The sequence below is a fragment of the Gallus gallus genome, chromosome 4 (genome assembly GCF_016699485.2).
Source record: "Gallus gallus isolate bGalGal1 chromosome 4, bGalGal1.mat.broiler.GRCg7b, whole genome shotgun sequence".
Taxonomy (NCBI): domain Eukaryota; kingdom Metazoa; phylum Chordata; class Aves; order Galliformes; family Phasianidae; genus Gallus; species Gallus gallus.
Genome location: NC_052535.1, coordinates 3,046,743 through 3,073,877, shown reverse-complemented (window position 1 = coordinate 3,073,877; position 27,135 = coordinate 3,046,743). Strand labels below are relative to the sequence as shown.

General features: G+C 45.6%; 1 long non-coding RNA gene across 1 annotated transcript in view; it reads right to left on the bottom strand.

The window, feature by feature from the left end:
* LOC101750051 overlaps positions 1-25,677 on the bottom strand; it is a 44,806-nt gene extending 19,129 nt beyond the window's left edge. The window contains exon 1 of the long non-coding RNA XR_005859753.2: positions 25,490-25,677. This is a non-coding gene — a long non-coding RNA (uncharacterized LOC101750051). The remainder of the gene's footprint in view (positions 1-25,489) is intronic.
* Between the last annotated feature and the right edge of the window lie 1,458 nt (positions 25,678-27,135).

Genomic DNA, 27,135 nt, shown 5'->3' with positions numbered 1-27,135 from the left:
CACCTACAAACCAGGGGGGATTTTTGTTCCTGCTAAATGAAGCCCATGCAGAGGTGGAGGGCAAGCAGGGCTGACGATAGAGAAAGCTGCTGCCCAGCAGTGAGTGATGCTTTCTTTCTGCTCTTGAGAAAATAAACACAGGGAATCAATTAGCTCTGAATATAAGTGAAAGTAATGTGACTTCTCAAGCACCTAAATTGTTTTGGTAATGGGAGTGGAAATGGATTCATTATGAGTGACAATAACGCTAATCAAGATCTACTTCCAGAGGTTTGGAGGAGTGGGAAGGGCCATAATCACAGCCACGCTCTCCAGCTTTTGCTTTCCTCCAGGTTGAAAGCTGAACTGCTTACTCACAACGTTAAGACCAGCAGAAATGGGGACAGGGGAGCACAGCCCCTAACCTCAGCCCACGCTTTGGCAGTGCCTTGTCAGCAGCGATGGGGTGGGGGCTCTGTGCTGTGCAAGGAGCTGAGCTCAATCTGAAGCACAGAACAGGAGAGAGCTCCCAGCTCCTGCCTGGTGGGTGGAAAAGTCTTTTTTGGAAGATGCTTTTTTCAGAAGCCACTTCCCAGCAGCCTCTAGGTGCAGGTGCTATGCTTAATTATATCCTCCATCAGCTGGCAGATCTCCTGCCTGGCAGCTAATCCTCCGTCCCTGCTGCAGCACTGGGAATCATCTCAGTGCAAAGCCCTGCCCTGAAACCAGCAACGCTCGCCCACACTGTGGAAACATCATTTCCTTACGCACACCTCTGCTGAGTTTACTCAGCGGCTGCTCTGGAATAATCATATAACACACTGGGAGGGGGTAGGAGTTGATTCCCATCTCTTCTCTTGCCACGAGACTACCAAGAGAGAGCATGGAGGAGGAGGGTTAAACTACGTGTCGTAATGTCCTTAAGCTAAAATGTCAAGGACTAAGAGGACCCTGCACATAGTTGGGCAAAGGACAGCCTTTGCAGGACTTGGAGAGAGATTAGCTCCAAGCAAGCTGCTCCAGTCAGCTTCCCCTGAGATGATCCATTGCTGTGAGCTAATCTGTCATATTAATTCAATGCAGCAAGACATGAGTAGATTGTACTTCACCCTTGCTAAATAACAACTGATTACTGGTGACTGCATGGATGGAAGCTTCTGTGGGCAATTATGACCTTCCATCCAGCCCAGCCAGGTGATTTCCTTGCAGATGGCTCCGTGTGCAGCTGTGACTGTCTCCAGGTGATAAGGGGTGGGGTGGTACCGTGGGTCTTGCTGCCTCTGATTGCAGTAGAGCCAATTCTGCTTTTCCTCAAGCCCCTAGGAGGGGCAGCCTGACACCGTTCATAGGGTAGGAACTAGGAGGGAAAGGGGTTCACAGCTCTAAGGGTATGGAACAGCACTATGAAGCAACCTCTGCAAAGAGCTGCAATGCTATTTTTGAATTATTAATCTTCTTGAACAATCTGAGTCACTGCCTCTTTCATCCAGATGCACGTCTGTGGCTGCTACCATGAAAGCTTCTTATTTCCATCTCCACCAAACTCACTCCCAGCTTTAGGGCTGCACTCCTTGGGTTCTCCCCATGGTGCAGTTTCCTCTTAACACCCACTGCAGAGATCAGACCTCTCTGTCCACTTTGAAGCCTTCCCAGTTACAGACTTCTCGGCCTTTCTAAAGCAGCAATTACCAGCAGACACTAATTAGCATGCTGCTATCTCCAAGAGAGCAGAGCAACTCCAGGAGAGAGGTAATTTTACAAGACAAAAAGGGCAGGTTTGTTAGCAATAATTAAAACACAAGTAGGTACATAACAATAGACCTGAAGGTCTGATTTAAGCATACTCTGTCAAGAAAGCAAAGTTAATCCTGGAGGCAATAACTGCCCCATTTCTCCTGAAATCGTGACTGTCCATCCTGGCGGCCAGACCAGCTCCCATTACGCAGCGAAACTGAATTCAGGCAGTCGGTATGTGATTTTAAATGCAAAAAGAGAAGCAGGGGTCCCAATCACCACTCACTGCTTCTGCTCACTGGAGCTGGCATTTTTAAAGCAACTCTTGTGCTCTGATCTGGGACCTGACTTCTTTGCACACAGCAGTTAGACTGGCCTGAATTATTTGTACCCATGCAAACCGCTTATTTTTGGTTCTTAGAAACTTCTCTCTTTCCCCCATCAGAAGGTCAAACACAGAATTCTCTGTCAAATCCAACGCTTCTTGAGTTGGGAGATTGCTATCTATAATCACAAGATATTTCAAGGGCGTTTCAGCACTGGCAGCCTGAGCCCTCTGCATGTCAGTCAGACTGAAGTCTCTCCTGATAGCTCAGCTTTCCTCCCCTCAGCTCGTGGGACGACGAGTGGGGAGCCCATCACCCCACTCTTCCATGGCACACAGTGGCCCATAGCAGCAGTCAGTGTTTGGTTTCTGGGCAGTCTCTCAGCACGCACGCCCCCCCCCAAAGCAGTCACGGTCATTTACTTCTGCACTGTCAGATGATATCTTGCCATTGCTGGCGAGACCTGCCTGCTCATCCTTGCTGTTCTCAAGATAAATAGATTATAGTCTAAGAGTTTAATCACAGGCAGAAGTGACATCTTTACCTTGCTATATGCTGTCTCAGCTTTATACTCTTGCAACAGTGAAGACACCTTCAGCTAGAGTTTGGATATATATTCGGCATTAATTATGGCAGAAAAACTATCAGTGGAAACTATTTCTGCAGCATGATGATATGAATAAAAGGAAAAAGTCGTTTGCAATAGAGGTGGGGAGATATAGGTTGCCCAGAGAGGTGGTGGTGCCCCATCCCTGCAGACACCCGAGGTCAGGCTGGATGGGCTGTGAGCACTGATGGAGCTGTGGGTGTCCCTGCTCAGTGCAGGGAGTCGGATCAGATGGCCTTTACGGGTCCCTTCCACCTCCAACAATGCTATGATTCCATGATATTTTCACTGAGATGTTTATGAAAACACTTTCAGAACAATCAGTGAGATATTCAGCGTTTAGTTTTCACTGACAGTATCTAGTTTCTGGTAAATAAAAAAAGCATGCTAGAATTTGAGTAAGAAGGGTCTTTGTAATGCCCTTAACGCAGCACTGGCTGCTCTCCTACCCCTGCCCTGCTGCCAGCCCAGCATGGGGAAACCATTACTGAAACATCAGCTGGAATAACTGCACCTGAGTAGTGCTAATTATGGAGGAAACCAATAAACAGTGCTCACTCTCTCCTTTCATGCCACTTAAAGATTTCCTTGCACACCTACGAGGCTGATGGTGCAGCTGAGCAGACAGTGACCTCTCTCTATTTCCTACTCTTCCTCTGCACCATGAGCTTATTTAAAGGGCACTTAGCGAAAGTAGTCCCAACCTAAATTAAAATGTAATGTGCAAAAATAACATTTGGTGTGCTGTATGGGCAGATAGCACGGTGGTGCTACACAGCAGAGAATGTGTCCTTTCCTTCCCCTGGGCTTTGGCATTTGCTTGCCCTCACAGTGTCACAGCATTTCCCTGCAGCTCCCTTCCAGCTGTGCCTCCCTCAGCGCCCAGTTCAGAGCAGAAGGAAAAGGTCTGGTCCCTTCTTCCTCACCTCACCTTTCTTAGCGTATCGAAATACTACAAGACAACCTGCAGGAGGACTGAAGAAAATACCAAATCACATCGCCACGTCCCATGCAGACAAGAGCCAAAGGGCGATGCAGGAGTCACCGCATGCCTTTGAGGCTTGCTCGGCTTTGCTTTGCTTCTAAATGAAACCTATTTATCACTGCAACATCACAGAGGACTGCCTGAATGCAAACCGAAGGAGGTGCATCAGCGTGGTGGGAGCAGGCAGGTCTCCAGAAAACTGTCACCTCGACGTGTGTCCTGTCCCCAAGAAGGGCCAAAGCTAACACGAAGCGCTGACTTAGTGTGAATCCAGCTTTAATTATTAAGTCTGCAAAAAGTGAAGATTAAAAATTCATTCCCAGCTAAATGAAGCTATTAGGAGAACAGTTTTTCCCCATTATACATTTATGACATACGTAGTGTATATATAGCTCCGAAAGTAACGCCTCCTATTTATTCCCATGGAAATTACAACAGATACAAAGAGCACAATAACACTAGTTGATAGAGGAAATTCTCAGCTACAAAACGCTTTTTCAGCACAGTCACCACCACTAGTGGTACATTTTCACTGGCTATGAACATGAGCTGCACATCACACTCAAACATATGTACCAGTGGAGGTGACCACTGTCACTACTGCTGAAACGTCCCACCCACAACATCACTGTGCCCAAATCCACTGTTTGGTCTCCATAAACTTTCAGCAAGTGTTGATGAATGTCAATGGTTACCATCTTCTTCTTATGAAGGGATTCAATAACATCTCTTCATTCAACTTCTACCGCCCTCCCATCACCACCCACCTCTGACATCATGGATCAACATAATAAAATAGGAGGCATCACTTTCGGAGCAGCCAACGTATAATATACCAACACCAAAGCCCTTTGCTCAGCCACTCTGAACTCCTGGGACCTCTTGGCAGCTCCCATCTTTGCTGCCTCTCACTTGAGCACAGGGAACCTCCATCCATGGAGCATCCACAGCTCCTCTGGGATGCTTACATTATGGAATATTTAGCCTAACCTAAGAATTATGGGGAAAAAAAAAAAAAAACCAACCAACAATAAAACCTTTTAAAAAAAAAATCATATCATTAGAAGCCATCAGCCATTCCTCTTAAAGGAATCCAGAAACAACCAGATATTTAAAGGACTGAGGAGTCAGTGTTGGGATATAGTAACAACCAAGGAAAGGAGGAACACAGAATTATTCAGGCTTTAATTATTCATACTTCAACAAAGCCAGATGTCCTGATGTGCTGAATTACAGCTAACAAGGCTCTGCTGGTCAGCAAGAGCTGTTGGAGCTGGGATGGAAGTCTTCCCACAGACACACGGCTTGGCTTCCCCACCATGCAGTGCTGCTCTCAGCAGATGCTTTTCCATCTCTAAACACCACATCACGGCTCCCCAGGTCATTTCCCATCCTGTACACCTCAGCACACCAAGTCTGAGGTTGGTGGATACCAATGGCTCCTGGCTTTATTTAACACCATGGGTAGCTCTACCAGAAGATGAAAGTAGCTTTAAGTCTAAAAATGCTTAAAAAAAGAAAATAATAAGGGTAGTTTTTGTGGCACCCTTCAGTTAGTGTGTTTGCCAGTACATATAAATTCAGGACAGCCTGCTACCCTATAAAAGTTTGATGGAGTTGGGCTGGGAGGCTGACAAGACATTGAATTCCAAATTCGGGAAATGTTCAGCTCTATGATGTGTTTATAATTAAATTTATTTCCCTCGAATGCAGCTGAGCATTTCCCTGGCTTATTGTGCCAGGCAGCTGCATGTTAAGGATTACGCCTGTAGAATCACAGAGATTGATGACATGATTTAGCACCTATCTGGAATGATTAATTGAATTAAATATAGCTCACACGATTTGCCTTAATCCTCTGAGGACAGCCTGGCCAAATTCACACCTTTGCTTGACTCCTGAAACCTTATTAAAAGGGAGAGAGAAGGAGCGATTGTTTTATATACTTAATTAGAATCTTTAGATGTTCAATAAATTGCTACTCTTTGGAGGGAAAATCTGAACAATTTATTTTCTCTTCTGTTGTCCTGCCCGGCTCCCTGCTTTCCCTGCTTCTCTGTAACCCAGCATGGTGGCTGCAGGCTCTGTGCTGGGACCCCCAGTTCAAAAGCTCTCAAAATCCACACCACCTGCAGGCAAAATTCAAAAGAAATTAGCTGTGTGCTTGTGGGATCGTTGTGCTGCTCTGCATAGCAAATCGCTGCCACACATTCAACCCTGGTGATGAGAGATAAGATGTGAGCCCTGGCCTGAGCACAGAGGTAAAGCACTGTTGCGCCCAGGTTTCCCCATGGGTGCAATGCATGGAGGTGGAGAAGCTCTGAAGGCGTAGCACTGACACAGATCACACTGCCATTGTGCCCATATTTCAAACTAAAAACCTGCATGGACAACTAAGAACTGTGATTTGAAAGAGGACAAAGGTTTTCTCTTAATACTAAAGGGGCTTCCAATGAATGATGCGAGTTCTTAAAGAACTTTTGCAAAGGTTCTTGTCACATTCTAGGAGGATATAGATGCTCCCAGCTGCATCCTGCCTTCACACACCGGGTTCATTTGGCTCCTGCTGACCATAAAAACTGAGTACTTTTGAGAACCTCAGGGCAGCTGTTTGCACTTAATGGGGCAGACTGTGACAGAATGGCCTTCTATCATGTCACCATCACAGAGAAGAGAGCAAAGGCAATCATAGAATCTTTAGAGTTAGAAGGGACCCTTAAAGGCCATCTGGTCTCACTCCCTGCACTGAGCAGGGACACCCACAGCTCCATCAGTTCACAGAGCCCATCCAGCCTCACCTTGGGTGTCTGCAGACCTGTCACCTCTCTGTGTAACCTGTGCCAGTGCTGCACCAATACATCATATTTTCAGGGTAAACCATCAAGAAGTACACCTAGCTGTAGCAGCAGGGGCATGTTGATATGCAGAAACACACTCTTCCACATGGATTTGAGCCAGGAAACAATATCTAGCATCCCTACAGGGGTGAGAAATAGGATTTTGAATCTCATAGTCTTCAGCCAAAGTAATTAGATGGACAACATCATTCATCCCCCATCCCAGTAGGCAACCACGGGCTTTTCACTTGCAGGTACCTGCCTTTTGCTTTGTGATGTCTTTAATGGAAGCAGAACTGAAATGGGGCATCTCATGGCTTACAGTCTGAACTCACCTTTAAATTGCATAATGTTTCATCAATTATATATCTAATTACTGTAGACTTATACATACATTATGAGCACACTTATAACTATTTAGGAAAAGATGAATGTGCCACACAAAAACAATGAAATCTAAAGTCTTGCAGGCTCAGCACCTATTAAAACAACAACATACTGCTTAGCAGCTGCAGGTCTAATACCTGAAAGTTTACTGGCATTATCTCTGCTATGTGGCCTCTTCATCACCTAAATACCTGTGCAGAGAAACTGATCTGCAAGGTCACCTTTTGTACAGCACTGACGTATCATTTGGTACCAAACTAAATGCTCCCTTTGTGCTTCCCTGTCCATTGGGATGAATTGGCAGAAAGACACCAGGTTTGCCATAGGTTTGTCTGGCCAACACAGTTTTGCCCATTGCTTCTCAAAGACAGCTAAGTTACCAATATTGTATTTTTGTTTTCTGCCAACTAATTTGGATACAACAGCTAAGACCTACCACTGCTCTTACCACGAATCAGTGATTTCATTAAAAGCTGTTCCATGTTTGGCAATGCTGACAACCACCACCACCACCAAAACATCTGCACCTTTTAATTCACAAAAACAGACACCAGAACAAAGAGCAAGGACCCCAACAGCATTCAGCCCCCAACCCAAACCACAGTTTTTGATCAACCCACGTGCCTTGCCGAGGAGTCCTGCTGATGTTAACAAGGTTTCTGAGGAACAAAGGAAAGGGGCTTTCCAGTCAGACTAAAGCCACTGCACGTGGACTGGGTTAATGAGTGCTTACTGATGCTTTGCAGCATACAAAACCATACGTTTATGTCAGAATAAATGAGCTATTCCATTCAGAAGGCAACAAGGCTCTGAGAACAGAAGCTGGCTGCTAAGCAGAGCCCTTCATCCTGGTGGCTGAGCAAGAGGAATGGCAGCCAGGCCGTGGTCCTGCAGGTCTTTGAGGTTTTTGTTTGTTTGTTTTTCCTTTTCCCCCCCCAAAACAAGCTACTGCACCAGCCCAGAAGCGCACGTGGTTCCCTTATTGGGTGCTGTCTGGGTGTAGGATCAGAAGGACAGCAGGGTGAGAGCACTGGAAAGCAACGTCCAAGGGCACAACACTCAGACAGGTCATAGCCAGGGTTATTTGTGATCTCAGGGAAGGAGAACTGAGAGTCAATTGCTAATCACTTTGTACACTTATATTTATTTAACACAGAGCCACGCTAGGCTTGCTTGCACAGCTGTTTGTTCTAATATAATCAAAAAATGCTGTTTTAGTAGCACTGCTGGCAAGAGCCATGCAACACCATCACTGTACATTCATGTGCCAAGTACTAGTGCCCTGTCCCTTTGCTTCATCATCCACACAATCCTCCATACCAGCCCTGACTGCTGCCCATCTGCTAACCTGTTCCACAGCCCCACAGTTAATTTTGCTATGCATGAATGTCACACCAGACCATACTGCGGTTATTTCCTATTACCACATGATGAGGGCTAAGTGAAGCTTGCTATATATGGATGAAAGTAGTCCTGAATGTACTTGGACGCAAGAAAATCTGAAGTGCACCCTTCAGAAATGCTTGAGGGATGTGTTTTGCAAGTGATGCTCACAAGATGCAGGGAGGCTTTCATAAATCAGAGCATGTGATGCTGAGTCAGAATCATAGAATTAACCAGGTTGGAAAAGACCTTTAAGATCACCAAACCCACCCCCACCATGCCTATCACCACATCCCTCAGTGCCACATCTCCACAGTTCTTGAGAACCTCCAGGGATGGTGACTTCAGCACCTCCATGGGCAGCCCTTTCAAAAGTGTTACCACTCTTGCTGAGAAAAGAGAAGAATTTTTTCCTGGTATTCAACCCAGTCTAGGGGTATCAAAGTGGAGCCCTTGGTGTCTCTCCCCTGTACAACTATTAGTTAGCCTCTGGCGTTGACACCATCACCAAAATGCTGCAGCACCTCTGGGAAGGCCCCAGGTACTGAGAAGGTTGAATTCCAACACACAGTTAGATGAAGCATTATGTTACAGCCACGGTTCCCCAAACATCATCCTGGCAGCACTCATTGAATATCCGCTAAGAAATTCCATCTGCCAGCTTCCAGGTCTCAGCAGCTGATAAATGGCACCGTGGATCTGAACTCAAGGTGGGAATTTCCATCTCACCTCCATCATTAGCATCCTACAAGAACTACTTTAAGCTTTGTCCTTGGGGGCAACATGCATTATGCATGGTAAGAATTCATCCATCCATCTTCCAGAATGCATTATAGCTCTTGATAAGGGCTTTCCAAGTCATTTGAAAGGAAGGTGAGCTCACCCATGAATACAATACACTGCAGCTCCAAGTGCTCCTTGCAGAGCCTGAACTGCCCCTCGATCATTTCTGCTGTGTGCAACGAGCAACAGAAGCAAGGCAAACAAAGGCTACAAATGGATCTCGAAGCATCCCAGCAAGAAGCGGTATCCTACTTCACTTGTATTTTAATAGCAAATTTCCTATTTCACTAATGTGATGCGCAAACACAGCACGAAGTCTGAACTCAGACTCAAGAGGGTTATTTTTACAGCTCATGGACCGAGGCACAAATGCCTCCCAGAGACACAAAGAAGGCAATCAGCCATGGCCGCAGTTGGCTGCTCCCTTAACGAGCAGCCATCACATCGATACTTCCAAAAAGGCCACTCCAAGTACAGCTCTGTTCTGATTGTCTTCTAATCCCTCCACACCAAATGCCAAAAATATTTATGCCTGCTGTATTGCATTATAAATCTGTATTTCTGAAAAGTAATGAGTAATGACATGACACCAGGCATGATAATTGAACCTGGGGGCCCAGCCCCACTGAAGCTTTTTTAGAGCTGTCTGACTTCTGGGGGCGCAAGTAACCTCTGGATGGCATTGGGGATGGTAAAAATAAGAAAGACATCCAAACCTATAGACTGGCTTTTCACCAAGGGAGATGTCTAATTATACATCCACTTTGTTTTGCCCTGCAATGTATTGGAAGCAATTATTTTACATAAATAAAGGGTGTCAGTTAGGTTCAGCTTCTCTATCAGTTGTGCAACATGGGCATGCACAGAGCAAAGTCTTACCCAGCCATGATTGGGGATGTGTCCTGAAGTTGCATTCTGACATTTATGAGTCTCATTAAATGAGCTTCCTTTATTGATTTGTGTGGTTTTTTTTCCCCATAATTGCAGCATATGAACATTCTTAATTTTTCATTTCTGCTCCTGGCTTTTCATCTGAAGTGATCCTGAGTGTAGTGCCAAGACACGTAGCAGAAATGACCTTCAAGCTTGAGAGAAAATCATTTCAATTTAGAATCTGTCGATAAGCAATAGGCAGAAGCCTTGTACATTTAATAGCATCTATCAAACATTTTCCCCTAAGAACTTGCTGACCTTCTTGGCAGAGGCCATTCAACAACACACCACTTCCACTCAATGCCTTTGCCTTTATCTAAGGGACGGGATAGCTACTGAGTCATTGCTGCACTCGGAAATTAGGTCAGCTATCAACAGCGACAGATTACAGAGCTCAAATTATCCATTCTCTCTGCTTGATGAGAGGAACGCATCTCAGTGGCCTTTCGGTGCCATATAGTCAGGGCATCCTCATCTCAGCCCTCCTCCTGCATTACAAAACTCATTTTTGGAGCACAACACTTGAAGGAGAAGACTCCTTAGCAACTTGTAAACCCATCCAATGGTGGGTACATCCTGGTTTTGCTAGCAGCAAACTGGATAGCAGCCAATGGCATCTCCTGCAGTGAATATTCAGAGGAGAACCTCATGCTCTACAGCTGTGAAAGTCAGATCTGATCGGGAGCAGAACTTGCCCCAGTGAATTCTACAAGCACAACTGATGGCAAAAATCCATTTCCAAAACACACATCACGGGAGGGGAGGAGGAAGCTTTGAGCCTCTCCAGTAGCACAGCTTGATGATTGCACAGTAGAAGAATTACAAACTGAGGTTTTTGGGAAGCAGCTGATAAATTTAAAGAAGTGTTTTCAGATGATCCAAAGAACTAAGAACGCATCTCATGCATGAACTGCCATTTCAGCAGAATGAAACGATCACATTTCCAGGATCAGCTTAGTGACAACGAGCTTCACAGAAGGTAAACAGTAGCACGTACACCCCCTTTCATTTCATTTCATAGCATGCACTCTGTGCCAGAAGCACTTCTACATTCTCACCAGCGGTCAGCCTGGAACACTGCGCATGCTGAGGATGCACAGCTCTCAGCCATCCCCACGCAGAGGTAATGCACGCCCCGAGCAGATGGTGCACCAAAGTATTTCTGAATGCTGAGAGGCCGTGCAGAGCAAAAAGGAATTTTTATGAGCCCACCATGAAGTAGCTGCGAGCACGATTAATTGCTGGCTATCAGAGAGAATAAATCAAACAACCTCTGTTGTGGTTCGGCACGGATGGAGGAAAGGCTTTGGGGTGAAGAGGGAACCAGTGGAACAGCACCACCAGGACAGTCACACTGGGATGGGGGCTCTGGAGCTCAGACCCTCACTGCTGTCCTCCCTGGGCTTAGAGATGGACAGATCTGTCCCTGGGGTGACCCTTAGGTGAGCCACAGTGATACCTTCTCTTCTGGCTTGCAAGTCTACACGGTGAATCAATGAAGGCTGCATTTTATCCAAAATTACTCTGGGAAAGGACATTTATTAATAAAACTACAATTATTTCCTAATTGGAATTTACTTCTGCATATTTATAAGCCGTAAGAATGTTGAAAGTAGGAAATCTACAGCAGTAATTCCTTCTGCAAAGTATCCCTTTATGAACAAGAGGGATTGATGGGAACAGAAAATGTACTGAAGCAATGTATCAAGCAAGAAAAAGAAATCAATTCACTTTTCGTTAAAAAAATAAATAAAATCAAAACTTTCAGGAAAATCATTATGCAGAGCTCGAGCCCTTCCAGCCTTGGAGATGAATGCTCTCACAACAAAATGCATTTGCTTTCTTCCCAGCCGGCCGTTTTTTACGACTCTTGGCAGTGCTGCTAAGTGGGATTGGAGAAGTTAAAGCTGACGGTTGAAAAAGATTGCAAGGAACTCAGTGCACACAGGGAAATGCACAAAGGAAAGTCAGGGTTTTGCACAGTCCCAATTTTAGAGCCGAGGTACTTAAATCCTGGAGCATATACTGCTCATCTGTAAGAAACCATAGCCTATTTTCTGAGATCACACCATCGCTTTTATGCCATTCAGTAATTTCAAAGGATTTGGGGTTTCTTGTAGCTTTCTTTTTAAAGCTGAAAGCAAATGCATTATATAAAATGTAAATAAGATTTCACTTGCAGCCAATTCACTCTGCAGTACTTTATATTTCAGCATACGGAACACTCAGAGCTTGGGCGAAGCTAACTGTAGAACAGCTATAGATAGAGTCAGTCCATTGCTCCCTTTTAAGCTTAGCATAGGAGCAACAAAACCAAAGTTCCTTCCCATTTTGTCCCTTTACTTATTAATAATTATTTTACTACTGAAAAAAAAGGCAACTTTCATTATTAAAACATCATATCGATAAGCAATAAAGTCAAACTCAATCATCGTCTTGCTCTATCTGGTTCAGACCCCCAAATCTATGCAGATATTCCCTCACAACCTTCAGATTTTAACTAATTTTATTGTTAATCAAGAGCACATCTGCATTGTGATTGCATTCAATTCTCTCTTTCTTCTAAGGGCAGCACAGAAAGGATCCAGAACAAAAAGGTTCACATCTCTCTCAGCCGCTCTTTATGCACATCTAATTAATCTCAGGGTGATTAAAATTCAATACAATAAGAAAGCGGTCAATGCCATAATTAGATAAACGAGCTTGTGCACGAGTACTGAAACAATCAAATCAAACAAGCCTCACATATTTCTCATAAGTGAGGGAACAAATACACTTCAGTAGCTGTTTTAAATCCCCGATGGTGCTCAGACGGCCCCATCTCATCTTCCAGGGAACAACAGCGGTGTCTCCTACTGCATGTAATGTATTATCTATACCCTTTGAAACTCAGCATATATCTAATACCTTTCTGGATCAAACACTTTTTGAAATTCTAAGCCACGAGAAATGGCTATTCCCACACTTCTTGGCATCAAAGGAGCCGAACAAACATTTCCTGTCTACAAACCCAACCAGGAAATCTTCCCAGTAGCAAAGCGATTCACTACATAATCATGGCAAGTTCCATATCTTTCAGCACCTTTACATTTTATATTCATGAGTTACATGGACGCTATTTGAAATAGGACATTATTCCTGTCTCGATAATCACGCTGTGTTTAGAGGCTGTCAGGAGACATTATTGAAGTCCTCGTGAAATGCAGCCATGAGAGAGTAATAGGGTGGTTGGCTTTGTTAGCTACATTGAGTATTCCTGGGCAGCTCTGCTCCTCAGCAGAACGGCCTCCTACAGATCTTCCTATGGTTTAATTGCAGCTTAGAAAACTAAACAAAAAGCTCAGCCTTGTGCATGGCAGGCAGTGGTTCCTGCACGGAACACAGCAGTGACACTGAGAGGTGCTGTGATTAATGCATTGTGAGCTCACGCGCTGCAATCACATGAAGTCCTTGCAGGACATCAGCTGCGTTAATTTATTAGTAGATGAGGAAAGTCTGTATGTCTTTAATCCTTCCTGTGCTTTACCTCATCTCCTTCACCACCTCGGCCTTTCTCTGCCAATAATGGCAGTTCCCTCACAGAGCTTTGCCAACAAACCTTCCCAACAGAAATGCATTTTGTTCAGGCATCAAACAATAGAATCAGACCTCTAGAATACACCTTCAAACATTTCCAGAATAAAACAAACCACTTACTAGAAAAGCCACCTCTTGGTGACCGTAAATTGGTTTCATCATAGAGTTGTTTGAGTTGGAAGGGACCCTTAAAGGACATCTGGTCCGACTCCCTGCACTCAACAGGGACACCCACAGCTCCACTGGGTGCTCAGAACCCATTCAGCCTGACCTTGGATGTCTGTAGGGATGGGGCACCACCAGCTCACTGGGCAACCTGTGTCACTGCCTCACCACCCTTACTGTAAAAACAAACAAACAAACCCATTCTCCTTATCTCCAATCTAAGTCTCCCCTTTTTTAGTTTGAAACCATTTCCCCTTGTCCTATCACATCAGACTCTGCTAAAAATCCCATCCCTTCAGATACTGAACGGTAGGGCACTGAGCAGTGTTCTCTCTAGAGGGTCAGCCCAGCTACCTGCCTGGTGATGCTCCCATGCAGATCATTAATATTTTTTGCCAGTTTCTTCAGCACAGATGAGATTCAGATCCCACATTTGTGTAGGGAGCTACTTTTATGAGCCCATTCATCAAAAGCCTGGGAGAATTTGTCAGCACAACAGACAAGTAAAAATGCCCAAGGAGTCAGTCCTCTTTTTGCAATCCCCATCAGACAGCAGAGAATTCCCTGCAGAAATCTAAAGAACATGTTATAATTCAAATTAAACCGAAGCATAAATTGGAATTTTTAACTCGCAATCCATTATGAAGTGGCAATCTGAGGGAAGGGCAGGAGGGTGTTTGAGGATGGAACACACAACCTTGTCTCACTATGAGGGTTTTTCTGCTGCTCGAGAAACACAGCACAGAGGTGCCCCAGTGCTGCTCCACACCGTTACCCTGCAGTAACTGCTAACACCTTGCAACACAGCACACTGCTACCTCTAGGTAGAAGGTAGTCATCTATCTGTCCATTCCTATTGGTCACACCGTAACTGTTTGCTGTTTGTTAGGTATAATTTGCAGCCCATTAGCCCCGTGTTTAAAAGTTTTTCCTTATTGCCTCCCGTTATTCATAATTTTATATTACTCTAACTATTATTAACGAATATCATTCAACCTGTCTCAGCTTTGGGAAAAGCAGTCGTTCCCTGCACTCGTGCCATCAGTGAATGAGGCTGTGTCCATGAAGCCAAGGAGAAGTGGAGTTTTTCTCCTGGTTACACTCACTGTGCATGCAATCCGCTCTGCTTCCTCACTAAGAACTCAGTGTCAGGAAAGAGCAGGCTTGTTATCCACCTTCCCTCCCTCCTTGGGCTGCATGTCCCATCACCAAGGCATATTCTCAGCAAAACCTACCTCTCCTAACTCTCCCAATACCAGAGCTTTCCAGCCCCCAAATGACAGAGAATCCCACAGCTTAATCCTGACCCAGTGTGAAAAGAGCTGAAAACACCTCGCTGTGCCTCCAGACCAAGCACCCCCATTGCTTCAGCAAGTAAATAAATCCCACGCAATAACCCATTAATGCCTCACATTTTGTGCTTTTCAGCATTCTCACATTAATTGCCAAATTATATTAACATTTAAAAGAGAAGGGGAACAAGCATGTCACCTTGGTTGCCAGGGAACCTTGAGAAGCAGTGCTCCTTTCAGCCTGCCTGCTAGCTGAGGTGTGGGGCTGCTGCCCCATAGGGGATGCTGCTATTTCACAGCACTCTGCAAGACTGTAAATTTAAGAAATCATGGGAGAAGGTCAACACTGCAAATCCCTCGTTCCTCCAGGGCCCCATAGATAGCTCGCTTCTCCATGGAAAGAGTTGCATAGCATTCAGAACAGCTTTGCTAGATGAGCGCATCGTTTGCCTGTGACCCTGGATAAGATGTGGGGGTTCCCAAAAAGGAGCTGGGACTGTCTCTGGAAGCACAAACAGGTTACAAATCCCACAGTGTCTGAATTTTCTTGTTCTCGTGGGTTTTTTTTCTGTCTCAAAATAGGATTTTCTTGTGGCTTAAGCTCCCAGCAACAGCCTAGGGAGTTGAATCAGATCATAGATATGTGTATATAAATGGTTCTGCAGAATTGTGTAGAAAGTCAAAATGACACGACTGTGGTGAAATCATAACACATTGGTTTAATGCAACTCCAGCCATTTGCTGAGGCAGCAGGGGCTAACTTCAGTATTAAATACATATTCAGTACCGCTGGAAGTGATTATAAATCCCCTGTGCTTGCAAGGACAGCAGCATAGCCCCCAGATGCCGCCTCATTTCCCTGGGCAGCCCCAGTGCTGCAGACCAGGAGCAGCTCAACTGGAGAAGTGCAAATACAAGGTCAGGGCCAAGCAGACACGGAGCTGCAGAGGGTCAGGGCCAGCCCTGCTCCTACAGCCCCCGTGCACCTCTGCATTCCCACCACTTCTTCAAACCCCCAGATAGACAGTGCTGTCTGAGTCAGCGTGCCAAGAAAATCCATGTCCTAATTATCCAGCGTCCCTAGCATGGTAAATAAGACCCTCAAAATGACATATTTTCCCTATTTTCTTTTTTAAATCGTCAGTGTTGTGTTTTTTTTTTCCTCCCCCTCCCCACTGAGGAGCTCTGGCCAACTTTGCCTGACAGTCGCATCTCATTTGTTTAATAATGGCAGGGAATATTTGTGGGAGGTAACAACTTAGAGTGCTTTGATGTATGTTAGGTAACAGAAGGAAAGGTACGCGCAGCAGGAGATGGCAATGATCAGAAGAAGCAGAGTTTCAGGGGATTAACATATTCCATCACGTTGTCTCCCAGTTTCCAGCACCATGTGGATTACAGCCCAAGTGCCCACTGATAAATCACCGTCAGGTCACTGGAGGGTGCAGCAACACTCATAAGGCTGCACTAGCAAAACCTGGTCAGCTTCTGAGCTGTCACTAACTCTGCGTTCATCTCTGATGGATGATGCTCTGGCAAAGCTTCTTCCTCATTGTCATGACCTGAAGAAGAGAGCTTGGCTCACTGAAGAGCTTACAATTAAGATGCTTGGACGAAGAAACTGCAGCAGCTTGGAGTTTTAGAGGAGAACGTCGCAAAGAGCAGGAGCAAAAAAACCTGCCTTTCATCACTGCAATTTCCAGAAGCTTGCCAGACATCTCCATTTGAGAGGAAGGTTGCAATTGTCAGAAATCATGGGCAGAAAAGCCCACATCCTTTTGCAAAAGCCCCTCTGTGCACCAGGCTGCCTGAGCGCACAGACCCCAAGAGCCCACAGTGCTCCTGCACACCCAGCACATCCTCCTTAGCACTGCTTTTTGGGTCTGGGACCATCCATCATTCCCAGTGTTTTCTAAGCCACGTTTAACAACATGTCTGGATGCAGTGCTCCTCATGCAACTATGTCCTTAATTGGTATGGTCATAGAATAAATTAGGTGGGAACGTGCCTTGTGGCCCTTCTCCATGCACCTTCAAGGTGACCCTTGGTCCTTCCTCCTTACACCCCATTTCTTTGAGTTGTTAGAGCATCATGAAATCATTAAGTCTGGAAAAGACTGCTAATATCACTAAGTCCAACCCCAGCCCACCTCACCGTGCCCATCACCACGTCCCTCAGTGCCACATCCCCATGGTTCTGGAGCACCTCCAGGAATGGTGATCCCACCATTCCCTGGGCAGCTGTGCCACTGCAGCATCGCTCTGTCTGAGAAGACTTTCCTAATATCCAATCCAAAACTCTGCTGTCACAACTTGAGGCCATCACCTCTCATTCTATCACTGTTACCTGGGAGCAGAGGCCGACCCCCCACTTCAGCACAACCGCCTTTCAGAAGGCTGTAATTTATCCATCCTTCATCTGCCTCCAGGCTGAGCAGCTCCTTCAGCCCTCACCACGTTCCATACAGAACATAGAAACACCAAACAAAGAAAAGCAAATAAACAGCAAAACACACAAACCAACCATGCAGGAAATTCAGAATAAAAACGCCTGCTAACTCTCATATCTCCAACTTATATCATTAAAGTTTCAACTTCTTAAATATATTCCATACTCTCAGCCTTTCTCTGAATTTACATGCTCGGTTATAACTTGGGGGAAAAACAAAACAAAACAAACCTTTAAGGCTTTTTAAGGTTTTGCCAAGGCAAAATGTTAACACTGTTATTCCAGCTCAGACTTCCAGCACTTTCAGAAATTGCAAATTTCCTCATGCTAATCCTGCTCATTCATATTAATGCATGGGAGATCAGCGTTCGTCTGATCAAAATGCATGCTCAGTGTTGTGGGCTTATTTATTTTAAATCAGGTTTATCATCAGAATGCAACATTAAGAGAACATTAATGCTGCGAAGGCAGCAAGGCTTGCTGAATTGCTTTGAGGATACTTAAACCAGACTTAGGACAACTATATCCAGAATACATCAGGAGTTAATCAAGCGGTTTGTGGGAATTACAGAGTGGGGAATTAGGAGACATACAGGACACAGCGTCCGTGCCCATTAAAATGATAATCTTTGAGTGATTTAGTAAAGGAGCATTAATCCAGAAAGGGAGAAAATTGTATCAAAAGTACCCCCAAAGTGTCACAAGATATCTCGGGATGCAGCCTAAAGTCCCTTCGCATCACTTTGTTTTACATAGGGGAACAAAGCCAGATGGTTCATGATACTCTTCAAAACCTGTCATAGAGGACGAGGTACAAAAATTACTTTAAAGATCCACCCGAAGTCATTTCTTCAAAGATAAAATAAAACGTTTGGAAAAATGACAGCAGTGCAGTAGCTCAGAGAAGGCACAAGAGATAAGGGCAAGGGCTGCAGCCTCGTGCATTCCAGAAGGACGTTGTTCTTATTATTACACATTACGTGGGTGCTTGAGACCCAACGTCAAGATGCTGAGAGAGATGGAAATGGTTTGCTTGGTACTACCATTCCCTCTTCCCGGTAAAAGGATTTTAAGGCTTGCAAAGTTGATTACATTCTGTTAAAGGTGTTTTATATTTTGATTCTGGTATGTCAGTTATCTTCTTTTCCACTGCCGGTGAAAAGACATCCATCCCATACAGGAACCCAAATCCAGCTGCGTAGAGAAGGCATTGGAAATGAGAAGGGGCAGCCAAGGCTGAAACTGCTCAGACAGTTTTATGGGAATCGCACAGTCCATCTTCAGAGCATCTTTTTATGCCCTCCACCTGACCTGATTTTATTGTAATTTCCACAACTATCCTAGAAAATATTGACTTCTTCAGTATATTTCAGTTTCCCTCATTGCTAAATCTGATCTTTGGAAGCTCTGAGAACCTCAGCCGCTATCAGAACGAAACTCCACGCTCATTATTCCAGCTTGTTGCTGCAATGTTCTCAAGTAATGAAGCACAGCACATAATCTGGCTGGTCATTTAGCTCCAGAGGACAGAAAGATAGAATTAACTAATAGCAGAACTTGCACTCCTATAAAAAAAGATATTTTTGAGCCATTCCAAAGAATGGATTTTTCTCCACGGTTTAATTTGCTATCCCTGAGGAATCTATACATCCGAATCTGGACAATCATAAGAACAAAAGCCGTTGAATTTGATGAGCCAAAGTTAAAGGTTTTTCTTATCTTTTAACCCCCTGCAGCATAGGTGGCACTTTATGTTCCACCTAAAAGTCATTTAAAACAGCCTGCATAGCAGCCCCAGCAAGGCTCCCTCTCCTTGCTCCAGTGCAGAGGGACAGGGTCCCTACTTAAATTAAGCTCATGCTTCATTAAAAGTACTTAGAGGAGTCCTGCACAGCACGGCAGTGCCCAAAGCTGAGAAGGTTTCAGTGAGTTGGAAACCAAGGGCTCCCCAGAGTGCCTGGAGCAGCCCAGAGCAGACAGATGTTGGGCAGCCAATGGAAAGTCCCCCACTGCTCTCACCGGGCTCGAATCAGGGCTTCAATTATTTCAGTTAAGGGCAGAAACTCTCTGTGAGCAATGGGGAAGATATAGTTGCCCATAGGAGAGCGCCATGGCTGAGCTGTGCACAGGAAACCAAAACAACAACCCAGAGCAGAGAGGCATCTTTGCCTTCGTCTGCCTTGCATAACACTGCACACCTCCTTTTGTAACAGCCTGGCAGTTTTAATTCCACCTCTTGAACTTCTTCCCAAACTCCTGAGCCAGGCTCAGGTGCTCCAACACAGACTGCTCTGCAGCAAAGCCCAGGAGAGGTGTCATAGCAAATGCTATGAGGAAAGAGTTGTGACAGCACACGTGGTTGCTGTTCTACCATTTTGCCAGCTCTAAAAACGGCAGTGTGATCATCTGCATGCAACCTAAACCATCGTGCTCACCATCTCATCATCCCAACACGGAGGAGATGTTTGACCACAACAACCTCTGCGAGAAAACCGATGAACCATTTCACAGCCCTCACCACCACGAGGACAAAACAACTACCAACACCGAAGCATTTTCATAAACGCAGCCTTTGGGAAGCTGCTGGAGATGGGACTGAAATAGCAGCTTGTTAGGAGCCTCGTTACAGCCAACCCATGGACATTTTTACGACCCAGTTAACATTGATGGCCAACATTAGCAAACCCAGCCGTCCATGGCAGAGCACCTGGGTGAGGGCTCTTCGGTGCACACTGCCAAGTGCTCCCAATACAAACCAGCTGCTGGGTTTGCTCCCACAAGGAGCGTGGCTGGGGCAGCAGCACTGAGCCACCAGCCCTGGAGAGCTCATTTTGTGCAAGCCCTCTCTTTTTTTCCCCCTAATTTTTGCACTGTTCTGTCTTATCTCTTCCCCCTCTCACATATACAGCCTTAAAGGAAATGAAGCCTTGGGGGTCTGCTGCTAATTAACAGCCCCTGGGCTGGGAAGGGGCCGGAGCATGGCAGGTCTGGCAAACAGCACCGACAGAGCACAGAGCATCCTGCAGAGCACTGCGTTCCTATGCGGGACACAACACTGCCCTGACCTTCTAAGGGCAGCCCTGACTGAGCCCATGAAGCAGCTCTGCGTTTCACCGCCCAGCACAGAGGGCTTTCTGGCAGATGAAACTCCACAATGGCTGCGATTAAGAGTCATCTTGTAAGGGCTTTACAAATTAGCCGCAGCTTTAGGTATTAGCAATTGGTAACCAGGCTCAGGAGGCAACGCAGCCCTGGCTGAAGCTTTGAGGTTGCAAAGACCTGGGGTTGTGTTTGGTTGTTGGTTTTTAGCAGTTCCTGTCAGATAGCAGGACGCTGGGACTGAACTGGCTGCAAGCAGAGGGTCAAATAGCAATTTCCTCCCTCCTGTTATCAGCAGGCTTTGGGCTCTCCTTTTTGCAAAGGGAGCCGAATTCATGGGTCAGTTCAGCAAAACACAGCTCTGAGCCAAAGAAAGAAACTCTGATTCTCTTGGGAGTTGGTTTTGTTTGGGTTGCTTCAAATCCAGCAGCTGAAAGTTGCATACATGAGAGCTTCAGGCTTTGAAAGGAAGGCTACAAATCTGCTGTCATTTGAAGTTAACCACAAAGTCAGCAAATGCTCTCACTTCTCATGGGAGCAGAGAGGCTTTGGGGACCTGATTCTCTTTTTTTTTCTCTTTGTAATTTGTTTTGCATGATTGAATCAATCCAAATGGCCTTTACTGGACAGAAGTGCAAAGAATCTCTTCTCTCTTCTCGTTATAGGGCATTTACCTCTGTGGTAACACAAGGGAGTATCATTAGGAGAGATTACATTGCACCAAACAATCTTCTGGTGGCGATTCCAGAGTGAAAAGAAGAGGTCACGACCCACAGACCAAACCAGAACAAAAACCCCCGTGATTAAATGTCAAACTGCATAATGAGAGCAATAGATGTATTCACACACGCATGCATAGTATCTCCCTGCTTTCAGAAGTTCTCTGGCTGCCAGAACATTCAGGTAAATCAGCACTCCCAGCAAACTGTTCAAAAAGCATCTATACACTCAGTAGCATGGCAGCGTATCATAGGAGTAGATGCTGCTTAGCCTCACCTATGACAATCTCAGGAATAAAAGCAATCGTGATGGACTAGTTAATTACAGCCTTGCTATTCAACAAGAAGAGTGATCCCACTCCGCTTTAATTTTAACATCAGAAAGAGGTGGTAGAGAATAAAAGGAAAACCAGGTAGGAAACGTACGATTTTGTTAAATTTAATCAGAGGCTTTGCCAAACCCCTGCTGACATCTGTAGAAAGGAGGACACTTCATGCAAACGATCCCAGCAATTACTGCCTTTCAGCAGTCAGCACCCAGTTTGTTCCGCAGGGCCATTACCTGTCTTTCCACGTGCTGTGGAGCAAGGGTTGTGTTCCATCCCCTCCTACACACAGCCAAGTGATTGCTGTCCCCTGTCTGCTCCCTTCAGCAGTGATTTGCTCCGATCTGTGCAAGGGCACTCTGTGTATCTGCTGCCATACCACTAAATGAGCAGGAATCGGGCAGACATAGCAGATAAAGATATTGCCCTAATGAATTCCATTTCTGTTTACCTACTGTCCGTAACAGAGGAATCTGAATAGAACGCTCAGTGCCTCCTCCCCCAAACACCAGCTTGTGTGTGCTGATACCTGTGAGAGCAGCAGAGCAGTGAGCTGCCTGCACCCACAGCACTGGGGAGCACAGCTCAGCTCCTTTCTACCTGCATCTCTCCTTGCTTTAACTTTCCACCGAGCCAACTCAGCACAGCGTTCAACTGTGCCCACGCTATGGCTGTCAGTGCAATTCAGGGCACTGTTATCTCGGGGTATAGGAGCTGCTGCCTTCAACTCTTGTAAGAGTCACCTCAGCATTTCATGCCAAACGTTTTGTCTGCCTTTGCTCCACGTGATTTCCACCCTTTGGGCCTTTTTCCCCACCCAGTGAGCTGAAAGCAGAAGGGAACAGCCCTGAATTTCATATTTTGTTGCATCAGAAGCACGAAGCAGCTCTGCATCAAACAAGAGGATGACCTCGTCATGGCCAACCCCGGATGGGCACAGCCTCAGAGCTGCTGTAGCCCCTGATACATGAGGTGACAGCAGCACCAGCAACCTGGCACCCACACCTTTATTTGCTGTCACAGCAGATTGCAGGGGCTCTGAGGACTCAAAAGCATTTGGTTGTGGTATTACTTCCCCCAGGAGTCCTGCCCTCACCACTTCCTATTGACAGCACTACCCAGAAGAGGTGTGAGCATCAGGGTTTCCTATCCCCCCAAAGACACCAGCAATGTTATCCCAGCTGAGCAGTGCAACTCTTGCAGATGGGTATATCACCAAACCCAATGAAGAGGAAAGAGCTCTTGTTTTTGGGGAGGTGGGGAAGCTCCCTGGGAAGGACAGGGCTGCTGCTTGGGTCACCACCTGATGCTGAAAACCCTGCTGCTTGGAAGACATAACTGATGGTTTACTAATTAACTCATTTTCAGATTAATTTATAATAATAAACCCCTTCAGAAGCTTACCTAAAAGCTGAGTTATGTTCTTAGCACATGGAACTCTTTAACGCAGCTGATGGCAATACTCCCCAGAAAGAGAAGCGCAGCATTTAGAAGAGGAAATATAGGGCCATAATAGCAGTAAAGAACTGATTTTAAATACTGCATGGCTTTTTTTTAAGCTATCCTGGTGTCCGGAGGACCTTCAGTTCAGTAGACAAAGTAACACCACACCATGTGAATGTCTCATAGCAAAATGCAGGGAAACCTGGAGATACCTTCAGACCATGCAGTTCACCCATTCTGGTAGTCTGTACCTTTTTCATGCTGCTCCTGGCCAAAAAGAAGTCAGGTTGCAGCTGTGGATGATGCTCAGCAGTGTGAGCACGCTGAAATTGGCTGTTTAGTCTACAAATTGCAGTACTTAGAAATACTGGCATGAGGTTTTAACAATAAAAAAAAGAAAGGAAAAAAGAACATTATTTTTTTTTACTTCAGTGCTCAGCCTCAGGTCCAAACCTGCACATCATCACCTCCTCTGATTTCATGGCCCTGCACAGCTTCACCTTGGCTGAGTTAAAACCAGAGCAACCAAGTCACAGAGGGACAGACAGACAGCCTTGCAAAGAGGGAGAGGTTTCTAACAAACCTCCTGCAGTCACGTTGCCCTTCCCTGGGGAAAACAAACAATCTGAACAGAGCCCAAAGAACGTGGAGCAATAGTATTAGAAAGTGCATTAAGGAGGCTTAGAAAGGCATATGCACAGCAGCAGGAGGGTGCTGATGTGAAGACATAAGAACTCTCAGTTCCTTCCCCAAATTTCAGCTCACTTCTCCTGCAGATGGGGAAAGAGCCAGGCAGGACATGCGGAAGCACCTTTTTTTCCTGACCTAGTACTGAGCTACGCCCAGCAAGCATGCTCAGAAAACAAACAGAAAGCAAAACATCCCATATCGGCAGCTCAATAAGCAGTTCTCGTTACTTTGTAGGTGTCAAAGCCAGTCATCTCATGGCACAGCGTGAGCACTGCCCTGTGACATGGGCTCTTGCAGCTACTCCATTTCTAAAAATTGATTAGGAAAGGTGTATAACAGAGCGTTCAGCAGCACCTAAAAATAGAGGGACTGGGAGATCTTGGATGGCAGGTCAAGGGTAGGCAGAATAAGACAGCCTTCTGGAGACAAGGTGTCCTGCAACCCACTACCCAGCAAAGAAACCTCTCATGGAAATCAGAGCTTTTCAAAACCATCTCTGTGTTTACACCTTAAGAATAAGGGTGTCCACAAACAACCCCAAACAAAATTCCTGCTTCAGGATGCTCATTTTGGGTGCAAGCCTCACTTTCTTTTGGGCCACTCTGGACTTAGTCAGCCTCTCCTCCTACTCTCAAAAAGAAAAGCATCTCACTCTTTTCGTTGCAGCATGGGACAAAAATGGCTTTGGAGGACCCGGCTGTGCCCACCAAGCAGAGCCCCACCACCTGCCAGCCCAGCACAGTGTCTGTCACACCGCTCTGCTCCCACTTCCCCATGCCATAGGGAGACAGATGGTGCAGAGGAATTTTCAACCAGCTCCTGGGCAGCCTCGCTCAAGGAGGGTTTGTGATGACAGAGGAGCAGATTGACAAACGGCATCACACAGAAAGATTGTGATAAATTTTGCAGCATACCCAGAGACCTTTAATACCAAGGAACTAGGGAGCAGATGGGCAGAGGATGTATAGAGCAAACATTCTGCTCCATGCGTCATCTATGCAACAGTAATTGTAAACAATTGCAAAGCTGCCCTCCCTCCTGTTTAAAAGTTCAGCTATTTTTCCTATGAATCACAAGGTGATGAACTTGCCTACCAGCTCAGGACAGTGATCCAGCAGTGGGCTGAGCCCTGCACAAAGCCCTACTGCCTTATCAAAGCTCTCTGAACTCCCATGTCCACTGATGGCTCTCAGTACAGGACTGGGATTTTTGTGCTGTCTGCCATGAATTTGACTTATTCATTTAGAAATGCTATAGCTGTGAATCCAAGAAAGATTAGCCTGTGTTTACAGGGGAGAAGAAATGAAATAGCTGAATGGATGTCTCTGTCATGCCCAGAGCTCTCAGTGTGGCAAGCACCTACAGAGGTCCTCCATATTACAACAAACGGCCTCTATGTTACTCAGCTTCTTACCATGGAAGCATTTAACATGTGAAATATATTACACACAAAGCAAAGCCACCTTCACACAGGACAGAGAGTTAACAAACGATGAATTCCCAATCTGCAAACCTGGACAGTTCCCAAAAGCAGTAGAAAAAGAAAAGATGACTCAGACAGGTGGTCTGATAGATCACCATCCAGATGGAACTGAAAGCACTCCATGGCTTTGGGGGATGGAGATGCATGGACATAACCATACTAAATATTGAGTTATCCGTAGCCAGAACAAGACTCATAACAACTGGGGATCACTGCTGAAACCACAACAAAGGAACATGTAGCTGCAAAGCACACAAAGCAAGACCCCTCAGAAGATGAGCAGAGGAAACTCACAGTGTTCTGCTGCACCAGGGGTAGGGACGCTCACTGCCAACATCTCCCCACCTCTAATGGAGGAGCTGGTCTTATTTCTCCCAGTTGAGTCCATCTTTCTCTTGAAAATGCATGAAGAGCCTTCCTGACAAATCATCCTCTCCCCTGTAAAATTGCTTAATCAAGATTTCCCCATGCAGCTGGCTTATTTGCATCCTTCCTATTGCATTAATATATGCAAACGGATGGCACTGCTGATGCAAGCAAAGGAATAAAAGGTCACTGAAGCAAGTTTAATTAAAAAGAAAGTCTGAACTTGAGCAAGAGTTAGCTAAACTGAGACATATTGATTAGCAGAGCTGGTTTTAATTATTACAAGACAACCACAAGTTTACTTTGATATTGAACAGAGACAGTCCTTCAGATCACACTATCTCATCTCTCTGACATTTTCAACCACTTGGGAGATCGGTTAAGCTAAAAACACCAGATAAATAGCTGTGAGCAAGCAGAGGTCTGCAGCCTGACACAGGCAGAGCCCCTTCCATGCTGAGAGATCAAAGCAGATGCTGCTACACAGCATCCTTCTGTGGGCCAGCGAGGCCACAGCCATCTGTGTAACAACTGTACAAACACCTCAAAGCAGTAGATGGTCTGGGAAGGAAAATCTAATCTATATTTTTCTCTTTGATCCTTAGTATCCGTAGGACAAGCCAAGGGATAGATAGCCAGCTGCCCCATCCTTGCACAGAGAGAAGGGCAGCGGGGCTCCTCAGGGATGGGGACCTATCCAAGAACAGGCTGCTTCTCCCATCACCTGCACAGCGCTGTGCTGAGCCCCAGCAAACATTTTGGGGTGCTATTTTTAAATGCATCTTTCTCCAGGGTAAAGAGTCACTTCCACCAAAGCTCACATTTTCTCTATTTAACCCTCTTCCTCCTCAAAGTACCTTTTTTCCCCCTAGAAAATGAGAGAGATTGACTGCACGTTAGCTCCATCACACGTGTGACATGACAGGGAAGCAGTTGCTAAGCGACTACCTTGGGGGTGAGGGACACCTTATAGGAATGTTTGTAATCATCCATGAGGATGCACACGCTGAGGTCTGATTCTGATGTGATAAGAGAGGCAAAGAAATGAGCCCAACCTCCGCACTATAGGTGAGGCTTAATCGAAAAGAAGCTGCTCCCAGTAAGTTGTTTCAATATCCTGAACAATCTGATAAATCAACGAGACAGAGTGGAAACACAGAGCACTTGGAAAACAGGCAAGACCTCTAATCGTGTCCAACTCCTGGGTAAGAGCAAAAAATGAAGGCCAACATCTGCCTGAGCGAAACGGGGGAGATACCATCAGATGTGAAAAGCTAATTGGAATTATCCCAGTTCAGCTAAAATAATTAAGCTGACGCTTGGCTCTGATAGGAGCTAATTCTCCTCCAAAGGAACCTGCCCTGCAGCACCAGCCAGGCAGCATCCCTACCACCCAAACCTCACCACACAACTGCTACGAGAACAGACACTGCTGTCCTGAAAGGGGATCCAGGTCTCTGTTTTTCACTTACCTTTATATCCCCCAGTTCCCTCCTACTTGCCTCAGCTCCTGCCCACCAGCATCAAGCATCCTTTCTCTCTATGCTTCACGCTCACTTTTATTGGGTCCTTCC